Source organism: Eptesicus fuscus, chromosome 8, assembly GCF_027574615.1.
Source record: "Eptesicus fuscus isolate TK198812 chromosome 8, DD_ASM_mEF_20220401, whole genome shotgun sequence".
Classification (NCBI taxonomy): domain Eukaryota; kingdom Metazoa; phylum Chordata; class Mammalia; order Chiroptera; family Vespertilionidae; genus Eptesicus; species Eptesicus fuscus.
The window spans coordinates 92,859,731-92,885,110 of record NC_072480.1 but is presented as its reverse complement, the minus strand read 5'-3'; positions in this window follow the sequence as shown (position 1 = coordinate 92,885,110).

The window sequence follows — 25,380 nt, the reverse complement described above, 5'->3', positions numbered from 1 at the left end:
TGTTTTGGTCAAGTATGGCAAGGTGACAGATATAAAGACAACGATCTTTGAAAGAAGAGTTGATTACCTCCAGCTCCCAAGAACAGGGGCCTGCCACACCATGCTGGGCCACATGGTCATTTGGGAGGGGTGAGGGAAGCATGGGCAAAAGCCTTTATGACTACAGTGGTGGCTAGTTGTTGGGTGGGAATGCCCTCTATCGGAAAGCCAAAGACAGGTGTTGACGTTTGTGATTGGCGGGTTCGTATTTGATTTTCAAACCCCCTCGAAAGCCAGACTACAGAGGAGTTTATCCAGTTCTAGTCATTAGTTCAGCCCGGTGATTAATGGATATCAAATAAATTATTACAAAATTGAAAAAAGTTGACTAGAAGATGCACCCCTGTGAAGCCAGGTTGTCTGTGCAACAAGTTAGGCATGAATCATGAGCAGAACTGACATGTGCCACTTCCAGGCAAAGGGCCAGAGCAGGAATCACCACATCCTCTCCCCGTGCCACAGTCTCATGAAAATGTATTGAGATGGTGCCTGCATCCGCCTGCATTCCTGAGTAGAGACCCCGCTGACCAATGTTGGATATATAGCATGAGTAGGAAATAGCTTTGAGGTTAGGGCATCAAGATATTAGGGTTGTTTATTCCACAGTAAAACCTAGCCTATCCTCACTAGGATGACCTTGCTGCAGAACATTGCCGAAATACTCAAGTTCAACCCCCTCCACAGACATAAGCAGAGAGATGGATATGAGCTTGTCACCCTTACCCCTTTCTGGTCTCTAAACAAGGCAAGTATACACTGAGTGGCCAGATTATTATGATCTCTGAAGGCATAATAATCTGGCCACTCAGTGTATATCCTATATAATAAAAGGCTAATATGCAAATTGTCCCCTCCACCAGGAGTTCGACCAGCAGGCAGGGTGGCCAACCGCCCATGTCCTCTCCCCCTGGCCAGGCTGGCCAGACCCCACCCATGCACGAATTCATGCACCAGGCATTATATATATATATATATATATATATATATATATATATATATATATATGTGTGTGTGTGTGTGTGTGTGTGTGTGTGTGTATTTATACACACACACACACACACACACACACACACACACTGAGTGGCCAGATTATTATGCATTCAGAGATCATAATAATCTGGCCACTCAGTGTATATAAGCTGATGCAATGGGAGAGATTTGCAATGGAAGGCAAGCTCCCTAAGCTCTGTGTGGGGAACTAGTCCAGAGTCCATGAGGATAACAATGAAGTTTCTAATTTGGCTACCCTGGGTCTTAACCTGTTTCTGAATTATGTATTCAAATCTCCATTCACTGTTCTTGAAACCCACTCCTTTCTCAAAGCAGGTGATTTCACTTCAGACGTATCCTCCCTCTGCTGGTGTACTTTTCCCCAACTGGAGAAAATCAGGATAGGGTCATTCTTGGGCAGAGGGCGTAGGCAGGGTCTAGAGAACAAGTGACATATAATTATGTAGAGTCTGGCTGCCTCCTACTGTAGTCTGAATCTCAGCTGTGCCACAAATTGTGACAAACAGTGCATTCCCAAGCCCCATATTTTACTTCCACTTGTGTGCAAGGCAGCTTCACCTTTGGGGCCAGAAATAGTTCTCTGCTCAAGGTGGCAGCGGAAGGAGGAGTATGGGGCAGACTGACAATCCATGCAATCAAGTGTCTAATTATTATAGACTGTCCCTGGTAATTGAGTCTAGTTTTTCGTGTGAACTGAGTTTCTGTTTAGAATTTTAACTTGTCGGGGGTGGGGAGTAGAAGTCCTTGAAAGTCCTATGAATCATTGGTGAAACAGGAAAATGCCAATGAAATATGAGAAACACGGAAAGACATTAAAATACATTAAATATCTATTGTCTATTCTGCACTCCAAAGTAATTTTTAAATGGTAATTACACCTTTGAAGAGTATCTAATTAGTATGAAAGAGAACTTTGGACAAATGTAGAGCTCTTCATCTGACTTCAATTGGTACATGGTGATAATATTCAAGGCTAATTTCCGAAGCTTTTACCTCTTGACTGAACATTACTCTGTTTCTGAAATTTAAAAGGATTTTCCAATCTCTGCTTCTCAGAAGCTAAGCAGAGGTCCTCTCATGTGTTATGGAGGTAAGAGAGGAGGTAAAAATGTATGAGTGACCCATGAAAAGTGCTGTGAAGTCCAGGTTAGGTCAAGTTTATATCCTCAAGAAACAGGGGTTTCAGCCACACACCTCCAGAAAGGAAGTTTCCAGGTTTTTGTTTTTGTTTGTTTTTCATCTGAATCATTCAGCAGCATTTGGCAGTTCCTTTGAGTGGATGACTGATACCTGTAAGAACCATCTTCTTCATCCTCATCATCAATAACAAAATAACTTAGTGCTTGCTGTGTGCTTAGCATGAAGTGCTGTTACAGTTAAATGATTAGCACTCTAAAATCATTTTAGAACAAGACGTTTATGATCACTCTCGAGTAAATGATCAAATGGTCTAACTAGCTTATTAGGCAGGATTATTCATTACCAATCTATTAGATTTGCATATATACACTCCATTGCTGCCACTCTCTCAGATACAATGGCAAAACCCTTTGAACTAAGGTCCGTAAGTTGCCTTAATGGTTTACATCAAAATTTTAATGGCCCAGAACTCGGCCACTTACATTTACTACCCAGACAGATGCTGAGAGCTGCTAATGAGAAGGGTATCAGATGCTGGATTTGTAATGCCCTTCTCTTAAATTCTGCCATTGACACACACGTCATTGTTTAAGATTTTTTTATGCCTTTCTTTAAAAAGGATTTTATATTAACCAAGCCAACTATTTTTCTTCTGCAAGGACTTCGGATGCATCTCTGACCTCATCTCCTACCACTCTTTCCCTTCTTCATTTCAAGAAAGCCATGCACCTCCTTGATGTTCCTTGAAAATGCCAACCTCCTCAGGGCTTTTGTACTTCTGTGGTCTCTGCCTGGAACAATGGAAGTCTGGGTCCTAGAGCAGCAAGAGATATGCTGGACATGCAAGAGTATGTGGGGAGAAATGCCTGAGAGGGGACACAGGAAGGGGGCTGGAGGAGGCGGGGAGAGCTGCCAAACCATGTGGCAGATCTGATCCCTGTGAAGAAGAGAAAGTAGGAAGGTTGGGTAGAACAAGCCTTAAAATACAGCACAGTGCTAAGAAATATTTGGCAGGGTCTGTAGTAGAGCCCTCCAGCCCAGGTTGCCCTTCAGATGGGTCCTTCATCTCTGTAGCCTTGCCACACTCAGTCACTGACAAACTGTGATGGACTTCCGAGAAACAGATGGCTATTGGTCATTTACACCTGTAGCAGCCATCAAAGCTATGAGAAGGGCATTCTCATGGCCCTCACAAGCTCTCTCTCATTCTCTAGATGTTCCCATACGTCCTTTAGTTTCTGCTCAGATTTCCCCTTAGTGTGGTCTTCACTGACCACTCCATCTAAATAGCAACCCTCACCCCTTCACTCACCTTATTCCACTTCTTAGTCACCTTTCTCTGCTCTGTTTATTCTCCATATCAGATAGACTATATATCTACTTGATGTAGCATATTGTCTCCCTCCACAGACTGTAAGCTCCATGAAGGGAAGGACTTTGTTCTGTTAATTGATATGCTAAATATTTGTTAAATTAATGAAAAACTAAACAAGCAAGCATATATTGAGCTGTAATACTATGTACTAAGCAATGATTATGCAAAGACATAAATGTAAGATTCTGGACTACATGCTTTCATTTCATAATAGATATGTTCCTAACAAACATGGTATTTTGCCATCTTATAATAATAAAGAGGTAATATGCAAATTAACCCTCATGCCCTCACAAGATGGCTGCCTATGACCAGGCCGGCAGGGGGGTTAGTGAGGGACCACCAAATGACTGAACAGCAGGCTGCGTGGAGCAACCAGGCTGGTGGGGGGGGGCAGTGAGGGGCAACCAGGCCAGTGAGGGGGGGCAGGTGGGGGCGACGAGGCCAGCAGGGGGGGGGGGCAGTAAGAGGTGACCAGGCTGATGAAGGGGTGGGCAGTTGGGAGAAAGCAGGCCAGCGGTGGGGGGGGGGGCAGTTGGGGACGATTAGGCTGCCAGGGGGGGCAGTGAGGGGCGACTAGGCCAGTGGGGGAGGCAGTTGGGGGCAACCAGGTTGGCAGGGGGGCAGTTCTGGGTGACCAGGCCAGCAGAGGGGGGCAGTAAGGGTGACCAGGCCAGTGGGGGCGTGCAGTTAGGAGCAACCAGGCCAGCAGGGAGGGGGCAGTTGGGGGCAACCTGGCCGGCAGCGGGGGACAGTTAGGGGTGACCAGGCTAGCAGGGGGGGCAGTTAGGGGTGATCAGGCTGGCAGGGGGGAGCAGTTAGGGGTGGCCAGGAAGGTAGGCAGGTGAGCAATTATGAGTCAGTGGTCCAGGATTGTAAGAGGGTGTAGGCTGGGCTGAGGGGACCCCCCCTCCCCCCGCTTGCATGAATTTTATGCACCGGGCCTCTAGTCGTTCTATAAGATTGTTAGAGAGCCAGTGTAGTAGACAGACTTTCAGATGCTATCAATGTTCCCCATCTATCTCCTGGCATCCACACCTTTGTTTCATTCCTTCCCTTAATTGTAGGCTGGTGTATTGACTGTGTCTGTCAAAGGTGATGAGATGTCATTTCAGTGGTTAGGCTACTTAAGATTGTGGCTTCCATCTTGCCAGTTAACTTCTCTTGCTGGCTTTGATGAAGCAAGAAGCCATAATGGAGAGGCCCGCATGGCAAGGAACTAAAAGCAGACTCCAGCCAATAGTCAGCTAGAAAGTGAGGCCCTCTTCCAACAGCCTGTAGTAACTGAGTCCTGCCAAAAACCATAGGAGATTGGAAACATATCTTTCCCCAAAAGGTTTTCTGATAAGACCCCAGCCCTGGTCAGCAGCTTGACGGAAGCCTCATGAGAGACGGAAGCAGAGGACCCAGGCAAGCCATGGCCAGATTCCTGACCACAGAGACTGTGAGATGATAAATGTGTGTTGTTCCAAGCAATTAAGTTGTCGTAATTGTTCTATAACAGGAGATGACTAATACAGGCAGCTTTTCATGAACTCCAGCACAAATGCCTCTCATGAGCTGTGCTTTTCTTGGTCAAGAAAGGCAGTCCCTTTGTGGGTCATTTTCTTGTCTATAAATGAAGAAGTTGGAGCAGAACTTGCAGGGATCTCATCCAACTGCAAAAAGCCACAATTCTATTACTTCAACACCTCTGACCGATCTTCACAATCATATCAAATGTGGAATATGCTTAAGAGAGGTAACTTACTCAAATATGATAGTTGTAGGTAGCTGTTCACATTTTCCACCACAGGATCAAACAACCAAATAATTATTTTCTGTTTAAGAACTTATAAAAATGATTTGGAAGATTCGGTAAATAATAAAGAAAATTTAAATCACCTGTAATTCTATCACCTTGAGATTATTACTGGTCATATTTTCATAGCATGTTTCTAGTCTTTGAATCTGTATATATTTTTAAATATATGGATTTATTTTACAAAATTGAGATCATATTGCACATCCAGTTTGTATTTATAGTGTATTTCAAGTTAACAGGACATGATGAACATTTTTAATGCCATTAAATATTCTTCCAAAACAAGATTTTAATGGCAATATAATATTTGCTTGTATAATGTGTGCTTTGTCATTATAATTAATAGTGTAATTAATGTATTAATTAAAATAATTATTAGTATATTATTTATGTATGTTATATAAATAATTAATTACTTAATTAAATGCTGTAACTATTTACCCACTTCTAATTATATGGATTCCTAGAATTATGGTTGTAAGACCAAAAGCTAGACGGCGGCAGAAATTGGAGGCATGTAGCCACAACCTAGGAATTTCTAGAGCCACAGAAGTTGGAAGAGACCAGGAAGGATTCGTCCCTAGAGACTTCATAGAGAGGAGGGCCCCACTAGCACCTGGATTGCAGACTTCTAGCTTTCAGAACTGTGAGAGAATAAATTTCTGTTGTTTTAAGCCATCAAGTTTGTTACTGCATCCCTGGGAAACCATATGTGTGCCTGTTTGCATACATCACATGTGTGTGTATGTGTCTGTGTGGTGTGTCTGTCAGACTAATAGTACGCATTAGCGCAGTTCAGTGTGATTTAACTTTACTGCTTCACAATCTTGCTCTCTGTTATGACCTAAAGATAAAAAAAAAAAATCTTCTGGAAAAGACTTTTCCACCCCTTGGTTTTATATAAATTACTTCACTTAAATTTTAAATATAACCTAAAAATTAAACTTTACTTTGCATCTTTCTATCTGTCATTTGGTCATTTTAACACAATAAAGGTCTCTCTCCTATATTTTTTCTTGTAGTTTCCTACTAACTTTCCAGTCAATCACGTTAGTAAGCTCAAAGAAAAAAGGTGGCCAATTTGTTAAAATAAAAATGTCTTTCAATCCTGAAGATTGTATTGCTTCATGAAGAATCTATAATAATAAAAGCGTAATATGCTAATTAGACCAGACAGTCAAATGACCTTTTAAACATCATTCTGGATGTCCTTCCAGATGAAGCTGCGGTGGTGGGGGCCGAGGCAGAGGTGGTTAGGGGTGATCAGGCAGGCAGGCAAGTGGTTAGGGGTGATCAGGCAGGCAGGCAAGTGGTTAGGGGCCCCATGGATCGGGCCTAAACAGGCAGTGGGACATCCCCTGAGGAGTCCCAGATTGTGAGACAGTGCAGGCCGGGCTGAGGGATCCCCCCCACCCATCCCGTGCACGAATTTTGTGCACAACGCCTCTAGTTTTCATATATAAATACAAGGAAGCATGCTCCCAGACACCAGGCTTTTATGTCCTGTGTCATCCCTTGGACCTACACATTACTGTGTCCTCCCTGCTGTGGATCCCAGATGCTCATGTTTCTGCCTCACTAGACTGTGAGACCCTTGGGTGCAAGTCTTATGCTTCCTTGAGTCCAGTGTGCAGCATTAGTCCTGGAACATAATTGGTGCTCATGGACTGCTTATAAAATAAACCAAGTGCTCATCCAATAAATCATCCTCTAAGAGCTAACTCCAGGCTGCACTTTGTAATTAGAAAGATCACAAATGTAAAAACATAGGATGGCAAGTAATTTGAAAAAAAATGTGTAGGTAAATCAGTCATTCAAAGACCATGTAGACTTCTCCTTGACAATGGTGAGTGAAATTCTATTTACCATATTCCACAACATGGGTACAAGCCATCAGGAGTGAAAATCTACTCATCATAGTCCACATGGGTATAAGCCATAAGCAGCTCTCTTCTCCATGCTTGGTTGCATAAAGCCTTATCTAATCCAGATCTTGGTTTAAGTGTCTTGCAGTAGAAATTTCAAGCAGCATCAAAAAATTGAACCCCTCGCCCATGCAATTTAAATACTGCCCACTGCATCCAACTATGCCAATGGTATGACAGCTGTTTGATTATGAGATAAGAAGCAGTGTGAGAAAAACAGAAATAAACCCTGCGTCTGAGCCTTCAGTGGAAACTCTTGCAATCTATTGTTTAAAATCTACAGCTAGCAAGGACCCTGATCCTCACAGTGCTGCTGCCTTCCACTAATCTTTCGGAGCCATTACTCAGGGATGGTCTGTTCAAAAAACTCCTTAAAGCCATTCATCTCAAAGAAGTTGTGACAAGTATTTTGCTGTTTTCTTCCTACTCCTCAAGGGGAAATTTAATCAAGATTGTCAGAGCTGAAAAGAAAAGGGGGAAAACACACACAATCAAGCTACACTTCAATAACCAAATAAAACCACCAAAACTAATCAAAACTTGACTTTCAACCCTTTCAGAATTGTAAAAGTCACACAGTATCCCTGAGATAGATGATACCATGCATTCTGATGTACACAGTACACCATTGGACAAAACGGTGATGTTTTCCTGCCATAAGTGGTATAATTATGCTGTGCATCATATGCATCATACGCATTCATTTAATAATTCCGCTGTTTCACACTCAGCCAGGCATTTCTCACAACTGCCATCTTCACAGGCCACTGGTTCTGCTGGTTCAGCTTTCCTTGCAGCAGCCAGATAACCACCGGTTTATCACCAGCCAAGCTAATAAGCTAGTGCTTTCTTGCATGTTGAGGTTAATAGATAACTAATATATTTTGGCTCATTCATTATGGCCAGTTTTCTACTAACAACAACAAAAATTGCATATTTGGGTCTTCTGCTTTGACAAATGTCATGCTGTAGCTTAAAAGTCGATTAAAATCACTACGCCTGTGGAATATTACATACAAAATGTATTAGTATCCAGGAGACTCTGATAAGAACGCTTCTCAATTCTATTCTCACCCCCCCCCCACACACACACACACACAGCAATAAAATTAGATGTGAGTAGTCATGAGGGGTTACAGTGGGTTTGCTTTTTTCCAACTAGCAATCAAAGTAAAATTACTCATCAATTCAACCATAGCTTGTAATTTATGCCAATTTAAATTTTAGTTAAGTTCAGAGAATGGTGCTAACTAGTGAAGAATTGCAAGAAATTTAAAACATTCAAAAGTCATGTTTTATGTCCATTTGAAATTTCAAAGCTCTCCAGAAACTCTATGGCATAAGCTTTTTCAATTTAAAAAATATATACTCTTTTAAAAGCCATTGATCTAGAAGAAAATTTCCTATATTAACAAACAAATACATTATGGCTTTCACTAAACTATATAGCACATTTTCTCACTGACTTCCTGATTCTTTCCCACAATCTTATTTTTTTTTATACCACACTGAATTCCTTAGTCTTCTAAAAAGTCAAGCCTTTTCCAAAGTTCTGCCTGGCAAAATATTCCATTCGTCTCGCAAAACCTAGGTCAAATGTTGCATAACCATTGTTACAGTTACTATGGCTGTGTAACAAATAACCCCCAAACTCTGAAGCTTAAATCAACCACGGATTCTGTTGGTCAGGAGCTTGGACAGGGAGGAGCAGGAATGGCTTATTCTGTTCCATCATTCTGGGATTTCAGATGCAAACACTCAAAGGCTGAAAGTGACTCAAGGCTGAGAAGTAGAATCACCTGGCAACATCATTATGCTCCTGTCTAGTGGTTCATGCTGGGTGTTGGCTAGAATCTCAGCTGGGGCTTCTGAGTTGGGAATCCTCATGTGGCCTTTCCATGTGGCCTGGGCTTCCTCATAGCACAGGGGTCTCGGGTGATTCAGATCTTTCACAGGGTGGCTCAGGGCTTCTAAAGAGAGTTCTCAGCAAGTGAAGTAGAAGCTGCATCGCCCTCCCTGGTCTGGCCTCCAAAGTCACTCAGCATCACTTTCTCTGCATTCTATTGATTACAAGTAAGTCACAGGAGAGGGAAGAGGTAGAAGGAAAGAAAAGGAAAGGTTTTTGTTCTTGGCGCTGTTGGGTATCTGTTTTTTGCTCCCAAAAGGACAGAGAAAAGAAGGGTGACAGGAGAAATATCCATAGCATCACAGAATAGACTAAGATTGAAGATAAAGAATATCTAATAAGCCACCTTCATTTCTTTGAGTTGCTCCACTATTTAGCTCCTCTCTTTCCTTAAAACTCTGGCAAGATTTGCTGCCCACCCAAATGCCTAGATGAGCACCTGAGTGTGGCATTTGTTGAAAGGTATAAGCCCCAAGTCTGAGTGGGCACCAGAGCAGAGAAAAGATCACCCCTAAGAGAACAAAGAGCCAGCAGAGTAAGAATTCAGTGGAGGAAACAGTCAGGGTTGGAGGTGATCATCAGAACATAAGCTCGTGCAAATTTGTATAAATTTGGAGAAGGATTTTGGACTTTGCACTGTGGAGAAAAGAGAAAGACACAACTCTTAGCCAGGACTTATGGGCAGAGTAACCACAACTGGCAACAAGATTAGGTATGTATTAGGTAAGTCTCATAATTCCCTGACCAGTAAGTATTAGAATCATTATTCATGTTCTACAGAAGGGGAACAGAATCAGAGAGGCTCAGTAAGAACTAGAACTAGAATCCAAGCTTAGATCTGCCTGACCAAGGCCTGGCTCTTTTCACCCCACCTCTGCCCACACTCCCTAATAACCACTCACAGCATCAGTTGCTCCATACTCTATGTTCCCACACTGTTTCTGTTTGATTGTTTGGTGGCGATATTGGTTGGCATCTTCATTTTTGGTTTTTACATCTCTATAGCAGTTCTTACCGTGTTGTGGGATAGTTTATCTCTTTTCATGTGAGCTCCAGCTCCTTGAAGGTGGGAAACATCTTATCGGTGTATTGTCATCACTGGTCAGCATCTAGAGCAGCAATTTTCAACCCTTGTGCCACAGGAATTTTTAAATCATGTACTACCTGACTATTTAGTCAGGGGCACCGACCTCTTGTCCTTTAGATTGCCAAAAAAAATGACAACATGCCCTGGCCGGTGTGGCTCAGTTTGTTGGGTGTCGTCCCGGGCACCAAAACATTGCCAGTTTGATTCCCAGTCAGGACACATGCCCAGGTTGCAGGCTGGATCCCTGATAGGGGGCATGCAGGAGGCGGATCCATGTTTCACTCTCACATCGATGTTTTTCTATCTCTCTGCCTCTTCCTCTTTCTCTAAAATTAATAGAATAAAATTAAAATGACAACAGCCAACCACAACAATAACTGTCTGGTGTGAATGCCCTGTCTTGAACCATTCATATATAGGTCATATAATAGAGTTGCGTCTTATTTAAGGTGACCAGATCGTCCCGCTTTTGGCGGGACAAAACCCATTTTTAACAATTTGACGCGGGACAAATTGTTAAAAATCGGGACTGTCCCGCCAAAAGCGGGACGATCTGGTCACCTTAGTATTATTGGTCATCCTATATAATAAAAGGCTAATATGCAAATTGACTGAATGGTGGAATGACCAGTCACTATTGACATGCACTGACCACCAGGGGGCAGACACTCAACACAGGAGCATGTGGTGATCAGTGTGCTCCCCCTGTGGGAAGCTCTGAGCTGGGCTCATGACTGGTGAGCACAGTGGCGGTGGCGGGAGCCTCTCCCGTCTCCGTGGCAGCGCTAAGGATGTCCGACTGACGGCTTGCTCCCCTAAGCCATCAGTCAGACATTCCCCAAGGGCTCCTGGACTGCAAGAGGGCACAGGCCAGGCTGAGGAACCACCCCCCTTCCCCGAGTGCACGAATTTCATGCACTGGGCCTCCAGTGTTACATAATAAGGTCTGCTTGGTTAATTGTTGGTACCAGAAACCCTTCTGTACAAGCATAGGCACCTGATTTTTTTTAAAGTCACTTTGGAGCAAAAATGGTAGGTAATTACTATTATTATTATTTTTGTAAGTAATCAAAATTATACCTATTTTTTGTCATGTTGGCAAAAAATACACTATATTTTTCAGGGCACCACATAATTTTAGTAATTAGTTTTATGGGTGCCATGAGATGGAAATTGCTGTTCTAGGACATAGTAGGCACTCACTAAAGGCTCGTTTGCTCATTTGATCATTCATGCATTAGCGTCTATTGAACACTCCCTCAGTGTCAGACATTGCAGCAGACACTGAGGATGGAGCATGGAGCAAAAACAGACCCTGCTCACAGCCTAGTGGACAGGAAACATGACACAAATAATCACATAAGCCAAAGCACATGGCATAGCCCCCTGCGCTGTGCTGGAAAGAATGGAGTGCTTTAGGAGTGAGAACCGTTTACAGTGTCGGGGAAGGACTCGGGAGAAAAGGGTGTGTGAGTGAGAGGCCCAGAAGAAGCAGATGGGTAGACATTCCTGGCAGAAGGGCAGTACAGGCATCCCCTCTGGCAGGAGGTGACAGGTCTTGTCTAAAAGAGGGCGAGTGTGACTGGAGGCCAAGATGGAGAGGGAAATACATTCTCATGAGGGAGGCAGGCACTGCATTATAGAAAAGGACTCGCTGCCTAACAACAGGAAGCAGTCTGCAGAGATTTTTGCAAAAAGTCAGTGCTGGTTCCAATATGTTTAGGCAGCTGTGCATTTTCTTCACAAACTCCTTTAACTTATTATATGAGAGAGGAGGTCTCCCGTAGACCTAACGTGTCCTTAGCACTGGGTTGCTCAAAACAGGGTCACTATCAACAGCAGCTCTGACCCCGGGGGGTCAGGGGATCCTCCAAAGCTGCAGCACCTGGAAGGAGGAGGCTGATAAAGCAAAGCGGGGTTTCTGCGCAGGAGGCTGGGAGGAAATGCCTTGCCTGTATGCTGGTGGTGAAACCATATGTACAAGTGATTACCCGATAAATAAATGTGAGAACCTGACAAAGTACTGGTAGATTTTTCTTAAAAATCACACACAAACACCGGTCCAATAATGTCATTGGTATTGTGTTCCCTGACATGCCATGTATCTTTCTTTGGCTTATATTCCTTGCTAATGGGCTTGTGTGTGTGTGTGTGTGTGTGTGTGTGTGTGTGTGTGTGTTAATCCTCACCTGATACTATTTTTCCATTGATTTTTAGAGATAGTGGAAGGAAGAGGGAGAGACAGAGAGAAGCATCGATGTGAGAGAGACACATCAACTGGTTGCCTTCCACACACCCAACCTGGCCGGAGATCAAGCCTGCAATAGAGGTATGTGCCCTGGACCCGAACTGAGCCTGGGATGCTTCAGTCCCTGGGCTGGGGCTGATGCTCTACCCACTGAGTCAAACTAGCCAGGGCCTAAGAGGCATTTTTACAGAATTTTTATTTTGTAACTGAAAAATAAAAAATGACAGTCATTGGCGAAGAAGCATCTGTTTGAACTGGTGACATAAAAGATATGTTGTGCTGTTTCCTCAGAGCTCACTCACCACCCACATCAGTCGGTCCTCCCACGGCACAGAAGACCGCCATGTTTGTTTGCAAAGCACTTTCCTTCATCACTTTCAGTCAGACCTTTACCACCACAGATCTCCCTTAGTCTGCACTTGACCCTCACTCTCACCTTTATTCCTAACCTGCAGCCTAAGTCATTCTGCCTCCAACTTCTCCGCTCCTAATGTCTGAATCTCTTCTTGCCCTCTCCTCTCACCCCCCACACCTCCCCGCATGAATTACTTCTCCTGATGAAGCTCACCAGAACTAGAATTTCAATTCACCCCTAGAGTGATTGCAGCCCAATCTCTCACAATTCAAAGGCCAAACTGACTAACAAAATAGATCCAGAGACATTGAAGCATGCTACAGACTGGCATGATTCCAGAAGGAGAGGGGTGGGGCTGGAAGAGTTTAACCAAAGAATTTATATGCATATGTCCATAACTATAGACACAGATAATAGTGTGGAGAAGGCCTGGGGAGGGGTGGGAGTGAGGTGACGTGAGGTGAAGAGGGTCAATGGGGGCGGGGGGGAGTGGATATTTGTTATACTTTCATCAATAAAGAAAAAAAATTTTTAATTCAAAGGTCCAGCAGTCCCCTCAGATGCATCCCACAAAGAAGAAATCACCTCTTCCCTCCATTTGGGAAGAAATCGTCACTTACAATGCAAACACACGAATATGTGTGGCTAAGGTTTATTGGGTGTGCGTTTTTTCCTACCAATTAAGTATATTTGTAATTCCATCTGCAAAAGCAACCAGTAAGCTGAATTCTCATGCATTACCTGACACCATAGTTCCATTTTGCCCTATTTGCAAAGACTAGAATTTAATTTCCAAAGACATCTCTGCACAGATGCTCAAATGCGGTGGTTACTTCCTTAGGAATGAAGGAATAGCAATGCATGTCCCTAAGGATAAGTAAATTATAATGGGAGCAAAAACCTGTTTAAGAAAAAGTACAAGGGGCTTAGACAAGCATTTCTAGGTTTAAAGGAAGTTGAGAGATAAAATAAGATGAAGACAGATCAATAAAGAGCTTCCTGCATGATTATCTTTTTCATAGAAATTAGTGAGTTTCGTTTCAATTGGCTTCTTAGCAGTCGTAACTCTTTGCATTTCTTAGATCAGTAAGTCCTAAACTGGACATTAGTAGCCACAGGGGTACTGTAACTCAGGTAGCTCTTGGGGATACGCAATTAAAACAGAGGGAAGGCTTCTTTTCATAGCAGTGCTCTGTGAACTGGGACCCGGATCCCGAAACCAGATGGCTCCCCGGCCAGGCCCTGCTGCCCAGCAGATAAAGTTGATGCTCCACTGAGGAGAGGGGTGTTTCCGGACCCTGCTTGGGGCCTTCTCCTTTTTCATTCCGTCCTCATGGACTCTCAAGTTGAAATAAATTAAATTTGTTCCAACTGAGGAATTGATAGCTGTTAACGGCTTAATGTGTTATCTCTCCCACTAGTATTTTCACTTTGACAGAAAATAATGCCTTAACTGAAAAGGATGAATGGTTTGGGGAGGCTAAAGAAAGAGGTGAGGGTTTGGGGAGGGGCAGATGCTCAAGCGCATGTTGCTCACTGGGCTAGATTATAAAATTAGCTCAGAAAGGATCTAGACCATCAGTGCTTCCACTATGGGCCAGGGAGTCCCTCGGAAACCCTGAGAGTCGGTCAGTGGTTATGTGAAGTCAAAACTACTTTCATAATAACCCTAAGAAGTCACTTGCCATTTTAACTCTTATTCTCTCACAACAGAGTGAATGCAGTAACAGGAGATGCCAGACAGCTATTATGTCACACATTAAAGACATGTGCAAAAAATGTAAAACAATTCTTTTATCGTTTTGGGGGATTTTAGAATAAAAATATATTTTAAAATATTAAAAACAAAGAATAAAATTAAAATAAAACTTAAAAGTAAATTAATTTCAAATAAATTAAAATTAATATTTTTAATTGAAAAAATTTTAAACAAAAAATTTTAATAAGTGTTTAATTCCATACATTGGTTATTATTGTGATTTTAAATGAGAGGTCCGGTGCACAAAATTTGTGCACAGGAAGGGGTCCGTGAACTTGGCCTGCACCCTCACCAATTCAGGACCCTTTGGGGGATGTCCCACAGGGATCGGACCTAAACCAGCAGTCAGACATCCCTCTCGCAATCCAGGACCGCTGGCTCCTAACCACTCGCCTGCCTGCCTGCCTGATCACCTCTAACTGCCTCTGCCTGCCAGCCTGATGCCCCTAACTGCTCGCCTGCCTGCCTGCCTGATTGCCCCTAAACGCCTCTGCCTGGTGGCCTGATCGCCCCCTAACTGCTCTCCCCTGCCAGCCTGATCACCCCTTAACTGCTCTCCCCTGCCAACCTGATTGCCCCCTAACTGATCTCCCTTGCTTTCCTGATCATCCCTAACCACTCTGCCTCAGCCCCCACCACCATGGCTTTGTCCCAAAGGACGTCCGGAAGATGTCTGGTCTAATTAGAATATTCCTCTTTTATTAGTATAGATTAAGATTTCTAAATTTCTCCATTTGAAATTATAAATATATATTTACATGCTTCTTTACAAGTATCTAATAAAAAAGTAATATGCAAATTAACCATCACTGTGCTACACCCACAAGCCACGCCCACCAGCCAATCAGGAGTGAATATGCAAATAAACCCAACCAAGATGGCTACGGCCACAGAGAGCAGGAGGGAGGCTTGGGTTTCCCTGGCAATGGAGGAAGCCAAGCTTTCCTCCTGCCCTGGCCTGCCTAGGCCTCCACTCAAAGCTACAAAGTTTCAATGATAGAAGATACAAAAATCCAAACAGAAATGGCGGCAGCCACGGAGCTGAAAAGAGCAGGAGGCTAGGGTTGCCCCCGGCAATGCAGGAAGCCAAGCTTTCTGCACACCCTGGCCAGCCCAGGCCTCCGCTTAAGGCTACAAAGTTTCAATTATAGAAGATACATAAGTTCCAACAGAAATAGCTGCCACCATGGAGCAAGCAGAAGGCTTGGCTCTGCTCCAGGCTACAAAGTTTCAATTGTAGAAGATAAATAAATCCCAAATACCAGGGCCTCCACTTGGGTCACCAGGGGGCATGGCCAGCCTGCAAACCACCACAGGCCCCTCGCCCAGGCTGCCCCATGCCCCAAGGGAACCCCCACCCTGATCCGTGACACCCTTCAGGGCAAACCAGCTGGCCCCCACCCATGCACCAGGCCTCTATCCTATCTAATAAAAGAGTAATATGCATATTGACCATCACTCCAACACACAAGATGGCTGCCCCCATGTGGTCAAAGATCCTGCCCCCATGTGGATACAAGATGGCCACCACAGATGGCCAGCAGGGGAGGGCAGTTGTGAGGAACCAGGCCTGCAAGGGAGGGAAGTTGGGGGCAATCAAGCTTGCAGGGAAGGGCAGTTAGGGGTGATCAAGCCGGCAGAGGAGGGAAGTTGGGAGCAACCAGGCCTGCAGGGAAGGGCAGTTAGGGGCAAACAGGCTGGCAGGGGAGCAGTTAGGCATCAATCAGGCTGGCAGGGGAGTGGCTAGGGGGTGATCAGGCTGGCAGGCAGAAGCGATTAGGGGCAATCAGGAAGGCAGGCAGGTGAGCAGTTGGGAGCCAGCAGTCCTGGATTGTGAGAGGGATGTCCAACTGTCCGTTTAGGCCCAATCCCACTGAAACAGGCAGTCGGACATCCCTCGAGGAGTCCCAGATTGGAGAGGGTGCAGGCTGGGCTGAGGGACACCCCTACCCCCACCCCACCCCTGTGCACGAATTTCGTGCACCGGGCCTCTAGTAAATATATATTTCCATGCTTCTGTACAAATATATAAATGTAGTTATATATTTCTTTTGTATACATTTTTAAATTTATATCCTATATAAACAAAAGCTCTTGGGACCCTCAATAATTTTAAAGAGTGCAAAGAAGTTCTAAAACCAAGAAATTTAAGGACCACTGAACTAGAGATCCTTGCTTGGATCCTGCTGGTCCTGTGCAGTCCATGTTTAATACTTTTGGGGGATCTTTGAGTCAAATAACATCCATCAAAACTGTATTCCATATTCAGAGAGGCCAGTAAGGAAGAGAAGGAGGGAACATAAAGAAAGGAGGAAGTAAGAAACGACAGAAAAGAAGAGATAAAGGAAGTACAGGAAACCTAATAAACTATGTGCAGGGATATGCACTGTAATTGTTGATTCAACACCTAGCATGTTCATAGTCAATACTCAGCTGCACTTACTATTAAAGGAATTATATTAAAATTTCACATACAGGGACTACTCTGTGTTATTCATCATATAAAGTTGACCTGTGTTTGTTTACTGAACATGTTATAAATAGATTTGCCCTTAAGACATCTCTTGTTTAGCCTATCCATTGCTTTCCAAAAACAAAAAAGAATTAATTGCCAACAGTTAAATTTAGAAAGTTTTATGTAAAAATTTGGATTTCCAGTTTGCCTTGAAAATTGAAAACAACAGGTAAGACAAGTTATCAAAGACCTCCGCAGCCACAGCTGGCTGGCTCTGAGGGGCCCTGTCCCTCTCCACAGGGCACGGACTCCCTTCTTCCCACAGGCCTCCTTGCTCCCTGACTTCCATCTCACCTGCCCCATTCATCTGTTACCTACCTCCCCTGGCTGACCCCTGAGACATTGACCTCTGTCTTCAAGATAATCTGTAAATCTCTTCTGACCCCTGACAAGAATTTCCTATGTGTCAACAAAAATATAAATTGAAGGGTAAAACATCAGCCAATCTTACCACACAGGGGCAGACATCAACATTTTAATGTATTTTATGCTAGCATTTTTTCCTATCACAACTATCATATACAGGGTGCCCCCAAAAAATGTATACACACTTTAGCAGCTGATAGCTCCATTGATGTTTCTTTTCAGATTTAACCCATTGGAATTAATAATTATTCAAAGTGTGAATACATTTTGGGGGCCACCCTGTAGTTGTGATCATATGTGAATACAATTACAACGCCATTATTTTCTCTTACTGTTTTAGAATAAGTATTTGACATGCTATTAAAAATCCTTTTAATGTAGTGTTAAATGCTGTATAATATTTCATTGTCTGAATGTACCATATGAGGGTTGCCTATATTACACTGTTCAGAAAAATAAAAAATATGGATTTTGGCCCACATGTTTGAGTAAAACCAGTCATTGTGGGATGGTGCTCTCAGTTTTAAACCCTCATGATATTTTTAGGATTTTTGTATACCCATTGAGGCATTTTGGAATATTATGTCAAGGCAACCTCCCTAACCGACTGCTATTTTTTTATTGTAATTAATGTCTATTTGAGCAGCTTTGTAGAAGTCCTGGGCAAAAGTCTCACTTTAAAAATTTAATGTGAGCCTTGGCCAGTGTTTCTCAATGGTTAGAGCATCGACCTGCACACCAGAGGGTCTCGTATTTTATTCTGGTCAAGGGCACATACCAGGGTTACAGGTTTGATCCCCAGCCCTAGGAGGGGTGTGTGTGAGAGGCAACGAATGGATATGATTTGCTCACATCAATGTTTCTCTCTCCTCATGTCTCTCCTCCTTCCCTCTCCTTTCCACTCTCTCTAAAAAATAATGAAAAGGAAAAAAAAAATCCTCACTCCTAGGGTAAGGATTAAAAAAATTGAATGTCAGACACTAAATGGGACATTCAAATTTTCTGGTAATAAATGGGTATTGGAAAGCTTTCACTGAGTGAGCAGAAGGGCAGAAACTACAATAAAGTCACTGAGTGGGTGTGACTCAGGCAGGAGGTTAGCATAACCTGATAGGAAAATGAAGCATCAATAGAACAAATCCTATCCCAGGAAAGCAAAGAAAATAATATATGATATCAGCAAAATTAACGCATGACGAATGTGATGTATATGAAAATATCTGCATTTCCTTTTCTCCAGGTGAGACATGACGTGGCCAGAGAACAGAGTCTGATAGACACATGGAATAAAGCCTCAGTATAAGAGTTCCAACTCCATAGTCATCCAGACAAACGAGGCCAACCCACGCTGAACACAACGCGGCAGCCCACACAAGTAGGTGGGGACAGGAAAATGACAGTTTTTCCCTTGGAGAGAAAAGGATGCATGATTTTTATTAATAGGCACAACCCGTTTCTGTAAGTAACCTGGGAAAGGTAGTAGGGTGATTTCATGGTCTGCTGAACAGAAGTGGGTGGTTTTCTACCCTAAAGCCCGGGATGCTCTTTCAAGCATTGCGTGGAGCACATAAGCTATTTCTTTACCACAAATGGCATCTGGGTTGTATGATAGAGTTGCTCTAGCTTCCTGCAGAAATGCTCTGTTCATGTTGAGCATGCATTCCATGGACTCCAGGGCCTGCTGGCTCATGTAGTCACAATGTCATCAGTCTTCATTCTTTCAAGGACCCTGAGTATTGGAGTCACAATGTCATCAGTCTTCATTCTTTCAGACCATTTGGTTACATCATGGCGTGCTAATCGGTACGTGGCTAGGTTGAATGGATACCTTTCATAACCTGAAATCTCCTTGGAAAGATATGAAAATACGTTTCCAAGAACCACACAATTTTGCTGTTTTTAATAGGATTTGTTCATCACCAAGTCCTGGAGACATATATTCCTCTCATTTTGATTCACAAGTGCTATTTATTCACTCAACTAACAAATCTATACTGAATGCCAAGTATTGCCAAACACTTCCAGGCTCTGAGCATAAAGCAGTAAATAAACAAAAATGCCTGACTTCATGAAGAAAAATAAAGCAGTGTGGAGACAGAAAGTGCTAGCTTGCCATTTTGAACACGGTGATCAGGGGAGGCCTCGCTTTGAGCCAGACATGAAGAAGTGATGAGTCAATCCACAGGACATCTGGAGAAATAATGTTCCAGGCCGAGGCCCACAGGAAGGGGCATAACCTAGCAAGTTTAAAGAGCAGCAAGGGCTACAGAGCAGGTGAACAAAGGGAGAAAATAGGTGGGAAAGGTGGAGTGGGGGCAACGAGATGGTGTGGATCTTAAAGGCTATTGTAGGGTCTTTGGCCTTTACTAAGAGCAGGGAGAAGCCTTTGAAGGTTTGTGCAAAGGACTGATATTACTAGACCTGCCTTTTAACAGGACCCCTATAGGAAGAATGAACTGCCAAGAAGTACAAATAGAGAACCAGTTAAGAGACTATTGCAGCAATCCAAGTGCAAAATGATGGCGACTTGCACCAGGGGCTAGGAGGGTAGGTAATGATGAGGCAGGAAAGTTAGCATAGGGAGCAAAGACCTCAAGCTCTACCCTTCCCCTTTTCCATCCTGGCTGGGATATTGCAGATGTGACTTTTGCTCACCACCTGTTCCCTGGCTCCCTCCTCCCAACTTCCTGTACTTGAGACAAACAAAAATTGGTCTTAAACAGATTTGGCAGTCATATTGGCCTACAAGTGACCAGAAAGAATATTTTAATGTTATCATAATAAATTTACATTGCAGTTCTGGACCACCCTGTTCCACCCTCCTCCCCTGTCACCAGGACAGTTCAGAGAAGACCAAAAGAGAAGTTGCTATCCTGAGAGGAGGGACAAGGATGAGCCTTGTCGGCAGTCTCCCCACGAGCATCAGAAACTGAGGACTATTCTATCCCCTCCCCTTGCCCATTTTAATATAAACCTTGTATCCAGACCCCATCAGGGTGTCTCATTCTCGGGGTTCACCATTGCTTCCTTCTTGAGTGTGTACTTTTGCTTTAATAAAATCACTGTTTTGCTGAATCCTTCTGTCTCGACCTTGAATTCTTTCTTGTGTGGTGACAAGGACCTGGACCTCGCTACTGGGTTCAGGCCTCCCTTGCCCTCCACCGTCAATGAGAAGTGGTCAAAATATGGATCCGTTTGGAAGCTGGCACCACAGAATTTGCTGATGGATTGAACATAGGGCAGAGGAGAAAGAGGAGTGCAGGGATTGACTCCAACATAGGTGGACTTACAAGTCTGGATTTCAGGGTCGGTGTCCGGTCTAAAAATTTGAATCTGGAAGTCATTGTATAAATAGTGCTTAAAGCTATAAGACTGTGTGATTAGCCCTAAGTGGGTAAGTGAAGGTAGAGGAGATGTCAGAAGAGGGGGTTTTAAGGTTGCATTGAGTAGAGGTCAGGTCAAAGAGAAGATACCAGCAAAGCAGAGAAAGTAGGAGCAGCCACCAAGGAAGGAGTGAAGTGTCATTAAGAGCAAGTGAGCAAGTGTTTCGAGGGAGAGAAAATGGCCAGCTGTGCAAATGCTTGTAATGGTTTAAGTCTGAAGATGAAGAATTGATGATTGGATTTAATAACAGGGGAGTTATTAGTATTCTTGAAATGAGGGGTATCTTGGAAGTGATGGAAGCAAAATGTAAGTTACAGCTTTTGGACTATAACTTACACCATCAGCTCTCCTGAATCTCAGACTGTAACTACACACCATCTACACCACGGGCTCTCTTGAGCCTTGAACTTGCTAATTGCAGATCTTGGGACTAGTCAGCTTCCATAATCAAGTGAGCCAATTTCTTATAATAAACACACACACACATACACACATACACAGACAGACACACACACACACACACACACACACACATACATCCTTATTGGTTCTGTCTTTCTGGAGAACTCTGAATAATATACTGCTATTCCTTAGTTCATATTTATTATTCTCATTATTGCAGAAATCATAATGTGTTAGCATCCCTCAGTCATTGCACAGCTACACACTGCACCCCAAATTCTAGCCAGCTTAATTGGATATAACTCACAATGCAATCCAGGTGAAAGAATGTAGGCACCTTGCCCAAACCTGCACAGCAGAAACAATCCAAACAGCGATGCTGACAGTTGCTCCATAGTCATTGTCATGCTTTCATATTCAACAAATGTATTAAGAAATCATGACTCTGTGAGATATTTTCACAACTATTAACTTTTTAAATTCTTAAATTATTCCTGTGAAGAAAGCATTAATATGGCCCTTTTAAACATGAGTCACTGGAAAGTTAAATAGCTTGATTGCATTTATACAGTTAGAATGGAAGAATGAACATGGGCTTTGTATTCAAATCCTTTCTTTTCCACTTACTTTTTGTAAGTTGCCTAAACTCTCTGAGATTGAAATTTTTCATCAATGAAATGGGATTAATACTGTCTATTGTAGATGGTCATTGTGAGGATTTATGCAACCATGTATATTCAAGTGCCCAATTCATGCCTGATATTTATTAGGCACTCAATAAATGTCAGGCCTCTCTTCTCCAGTTCTTATTGCCTATCTTGGGAAAGGTAGTGAATTGCTTGGATAACTCTGAAACAAGAATTAAGCCCTAACGGGTTTGGCTCAGTGGATAGAGAACCGGTCTGAGGACCAAAGTGTTGTGGGTTCGATTCCAGTGAAGGTCAGGTAACTTGGTTGCAGGCTCCTCCCCAGCCTGGGGCCTATTAGAGGCATGCAGGAGGCAACCAATCGATGTGCTTCTCTGACATTGATGTTTCTGTCTTTCCCTCTCTCTTCCACTCTCTAAAAATCAATGGGAAAAAAATACCCTCAGGTAAAGAGTAACAGCAACAACAAAAAAAGAATTAATACAGTTCTTCAAATTCTAATTTATTCAAAGCTGATCATTCCTACCAGGGCTCTTGTTATCATTGTTTTATGGAAAATGTATTTATTTTTTTTTTAATTCTAAACTTGAAAATAGTAGGAGAAAGATTTACTTTTAGTTTTTCACAATATCCACCATTCCCCATTGTCCTACATTTTTGTCTAATTTACACAATCATATGACCCTCCTCGTCCCTACAAGGTTTGACATTTCAGCCTCTGCAATGAATGTATCCAATGATTCTGCAAACTTGATGATTTCATAACATTTTGGTTTGGGCACAATTATTTAACTTTATTTTTATTTTTAACTTTATTTTTAAATTTTTGGAGAATGACACCAAGAAGAGTTTGAAGAGTGACACAAAGAATCCACGTGTGCTGATGGCCAAATCAAAAGTTTTCCCTACTTCACTAACAAATGTTGGCGCATTAGCTACATCCAGAGACTAGAGCTCAGCAGTAATTCATAGCTGTCAATAGATCTAGCAACTCTTATAAAAAGAAGAGGGGTGACTGGGAAGGGTTTAAATTTACAACAAGGTAACCTAATTTTCAAAGTATTGTTAAATCAGTGTCTCTAAGTTGTGTGTAGTGTCTTTTTTTTTTTTTTTCTTTTCTCAGTGCCTTCAGAATAACTATTGTAATTTGAGACATGGACCATGTAAAATGGACCAAAATGATAAGATAATGGGCAAGGGCATTTCCAAAATGAGACCAGCTGTGGACCTTGTCTTTGGAAGGGAGGTTCTGGCAAACTTCCATTGGCCCCCAGCCTAGTTTGGTTTCAAACTGATTAGCAAACATTCTAGTCAATCAATCCTGGTTCAAATTAAGTTGCTGGTAGGAAGAAAGGAGCAGTATGATTTGCATGACAAAGCTTTCGGAATCTGATAGATGAGATGAGACTTCCCTAAGGCTCCCTCATATTGAGTAAATAAAAGGCTTCTTTCTAAATCAAGAGGGAGGGACAAGTAAGCCCAGAGCGTTTTACATACTAAAGAGTGAACTAAACTTCATATGTATCTACAAAATTCATTTGTAGACAGAACTAAGTGAATAGTTTTTACATAAACTCTATTTCTACCTTCACAGGTACCTTGGCCCAAAATGCAGAAATGCTTGCAAATCTCTGCCTGGTTCTAGATATAGATACCTAGTTTATTCTGAGACAGGACAACTGTCTTTGTTGTTGGCTAACCATATTACTTAAGACTCATTATATTTTATAATGCTTCAAGATTTATAATGTGGCCTGAGACATATTTCAATTTGAGGAACAACAATGCTGAAATAAAATTCTCTCCTCCAGTTAGCTGAAGATTTTATTTAAAAAATTGAATTTTATTCTAAGTTACTGCCTGAAAGTATGTAATTACCAGAGTAGTAAACTAAATCAAGGCCTTAGAGCATAGAGAAAACTTTATATTCAGGGTAGGTCTAAGAAACCATAAACTTCAAAGTTGTGGTTTTGGAGCCCAGGACATGTGGCTCAGAGACATTAAGTGATCCTCCTAAAGTCACACCACAAATTCGTACCAGAGCTTGAATTAAAATGTAAATTTTCTGATTCCTAGCTAAATGCTTTTCACTGTAAGAGTAATAATTTTGTGTCCTCAGAAAGCCTAAGATACTGTCCCAGAGTGACTTAAAAGACTATGGCTCCTTGTGAATCATTTAGTAATATAGATATAGGCTGGTTTTTAATGTGTCTAGAATTGACTGTGTGACCTTGTGTATAAAACATTAACCCAGAAGAGAGATGTGATATAAGACTGGCAATAAGCCATGCCAGGCTATATCTATATTCATGTTAGGAGACAATATAATTTCCACCTTACCTACTTTATGACAGTATGAATAGTGTGCAAGTATTCAAATCCTAAAGTGCTGGCTGCATTCCAGGGCTAGATGTGTCAGGGTGCTTATAAGCTTGGGAGTTCTGTAAGCTACAGAACCCTCAAATTTTAGCAGTGGAGAAGAAAGAAACAAAATAATCAAATTCAACATTACTGTAATAAACAGAAATATTTTTACCTTCAGCATTTTGTACAGTAGAAAAAAACTTTTCTCTACCTTCTATTCTGGGGCCTGTGAATTAAACTGACATAAGACAAATTTATAGAAGAAAAACCCATACAAGTTTAATTGACTATTTTAAACTCAGAAGCTTATGTACTATTTTAACAAAAGATGATAAATTATGGAGAAGTGACTAGACAAAGGAAAGGGGCTGTTAGGCTTCTAGGAGCAGTAAATTGTGGGAAGAAAAATATATCAGAAAACTGTTACAGGCACCAGTAAAGATGTTATCAGACAGCAGGAAATATGTTATTGAACAGCTCTCTAAGTCAGAGGGAAAGGGCTGTCCCTTCCTCAGTCCTTGTCATACTCATCAAAAAGAATTCAAATGAGTGACAGAGAGCAGCATTTTAGCAAGCAAGTTCATTAAGGAAGTAAGGCAGGCAAATTTATACACTTGGCATATAGCACAAGTGGTCAGTCAGCTAATCTGAGCACACGCCTGGTGTGGGGTCAAGAGGTTTTATACCCTTCTGTCTACAAATTTCAAGATTCTTCCGCCAGATATCTTGGGCACAGACAAGATTTCAAGGTCCCCCTTTTACTTTGTTGTGACTTTCTCAAAATTTATGAGAATATCTGGTAACTCCCAAGACTGCTGACTTCTTTGTTCAGTGAGTGAGATAAAACTCCCCTTTTTTCCTTCTCCCTTCCCCCTTCCTGCATTAGTAATTCCAGGGTGATTTAAGCTATGTATTTTCTGGTTAGGGAGGGGAGATATTAACCATTTGCTCTCAAGTGTCCTTGGTTGGGAAAGATAAGGTCTTTTTGATTCACAAGCTAGCTGCAAGCTGCCCAAATTTTTGGGCCTTCTTTAATTTTCTTGTCTCAGTTTC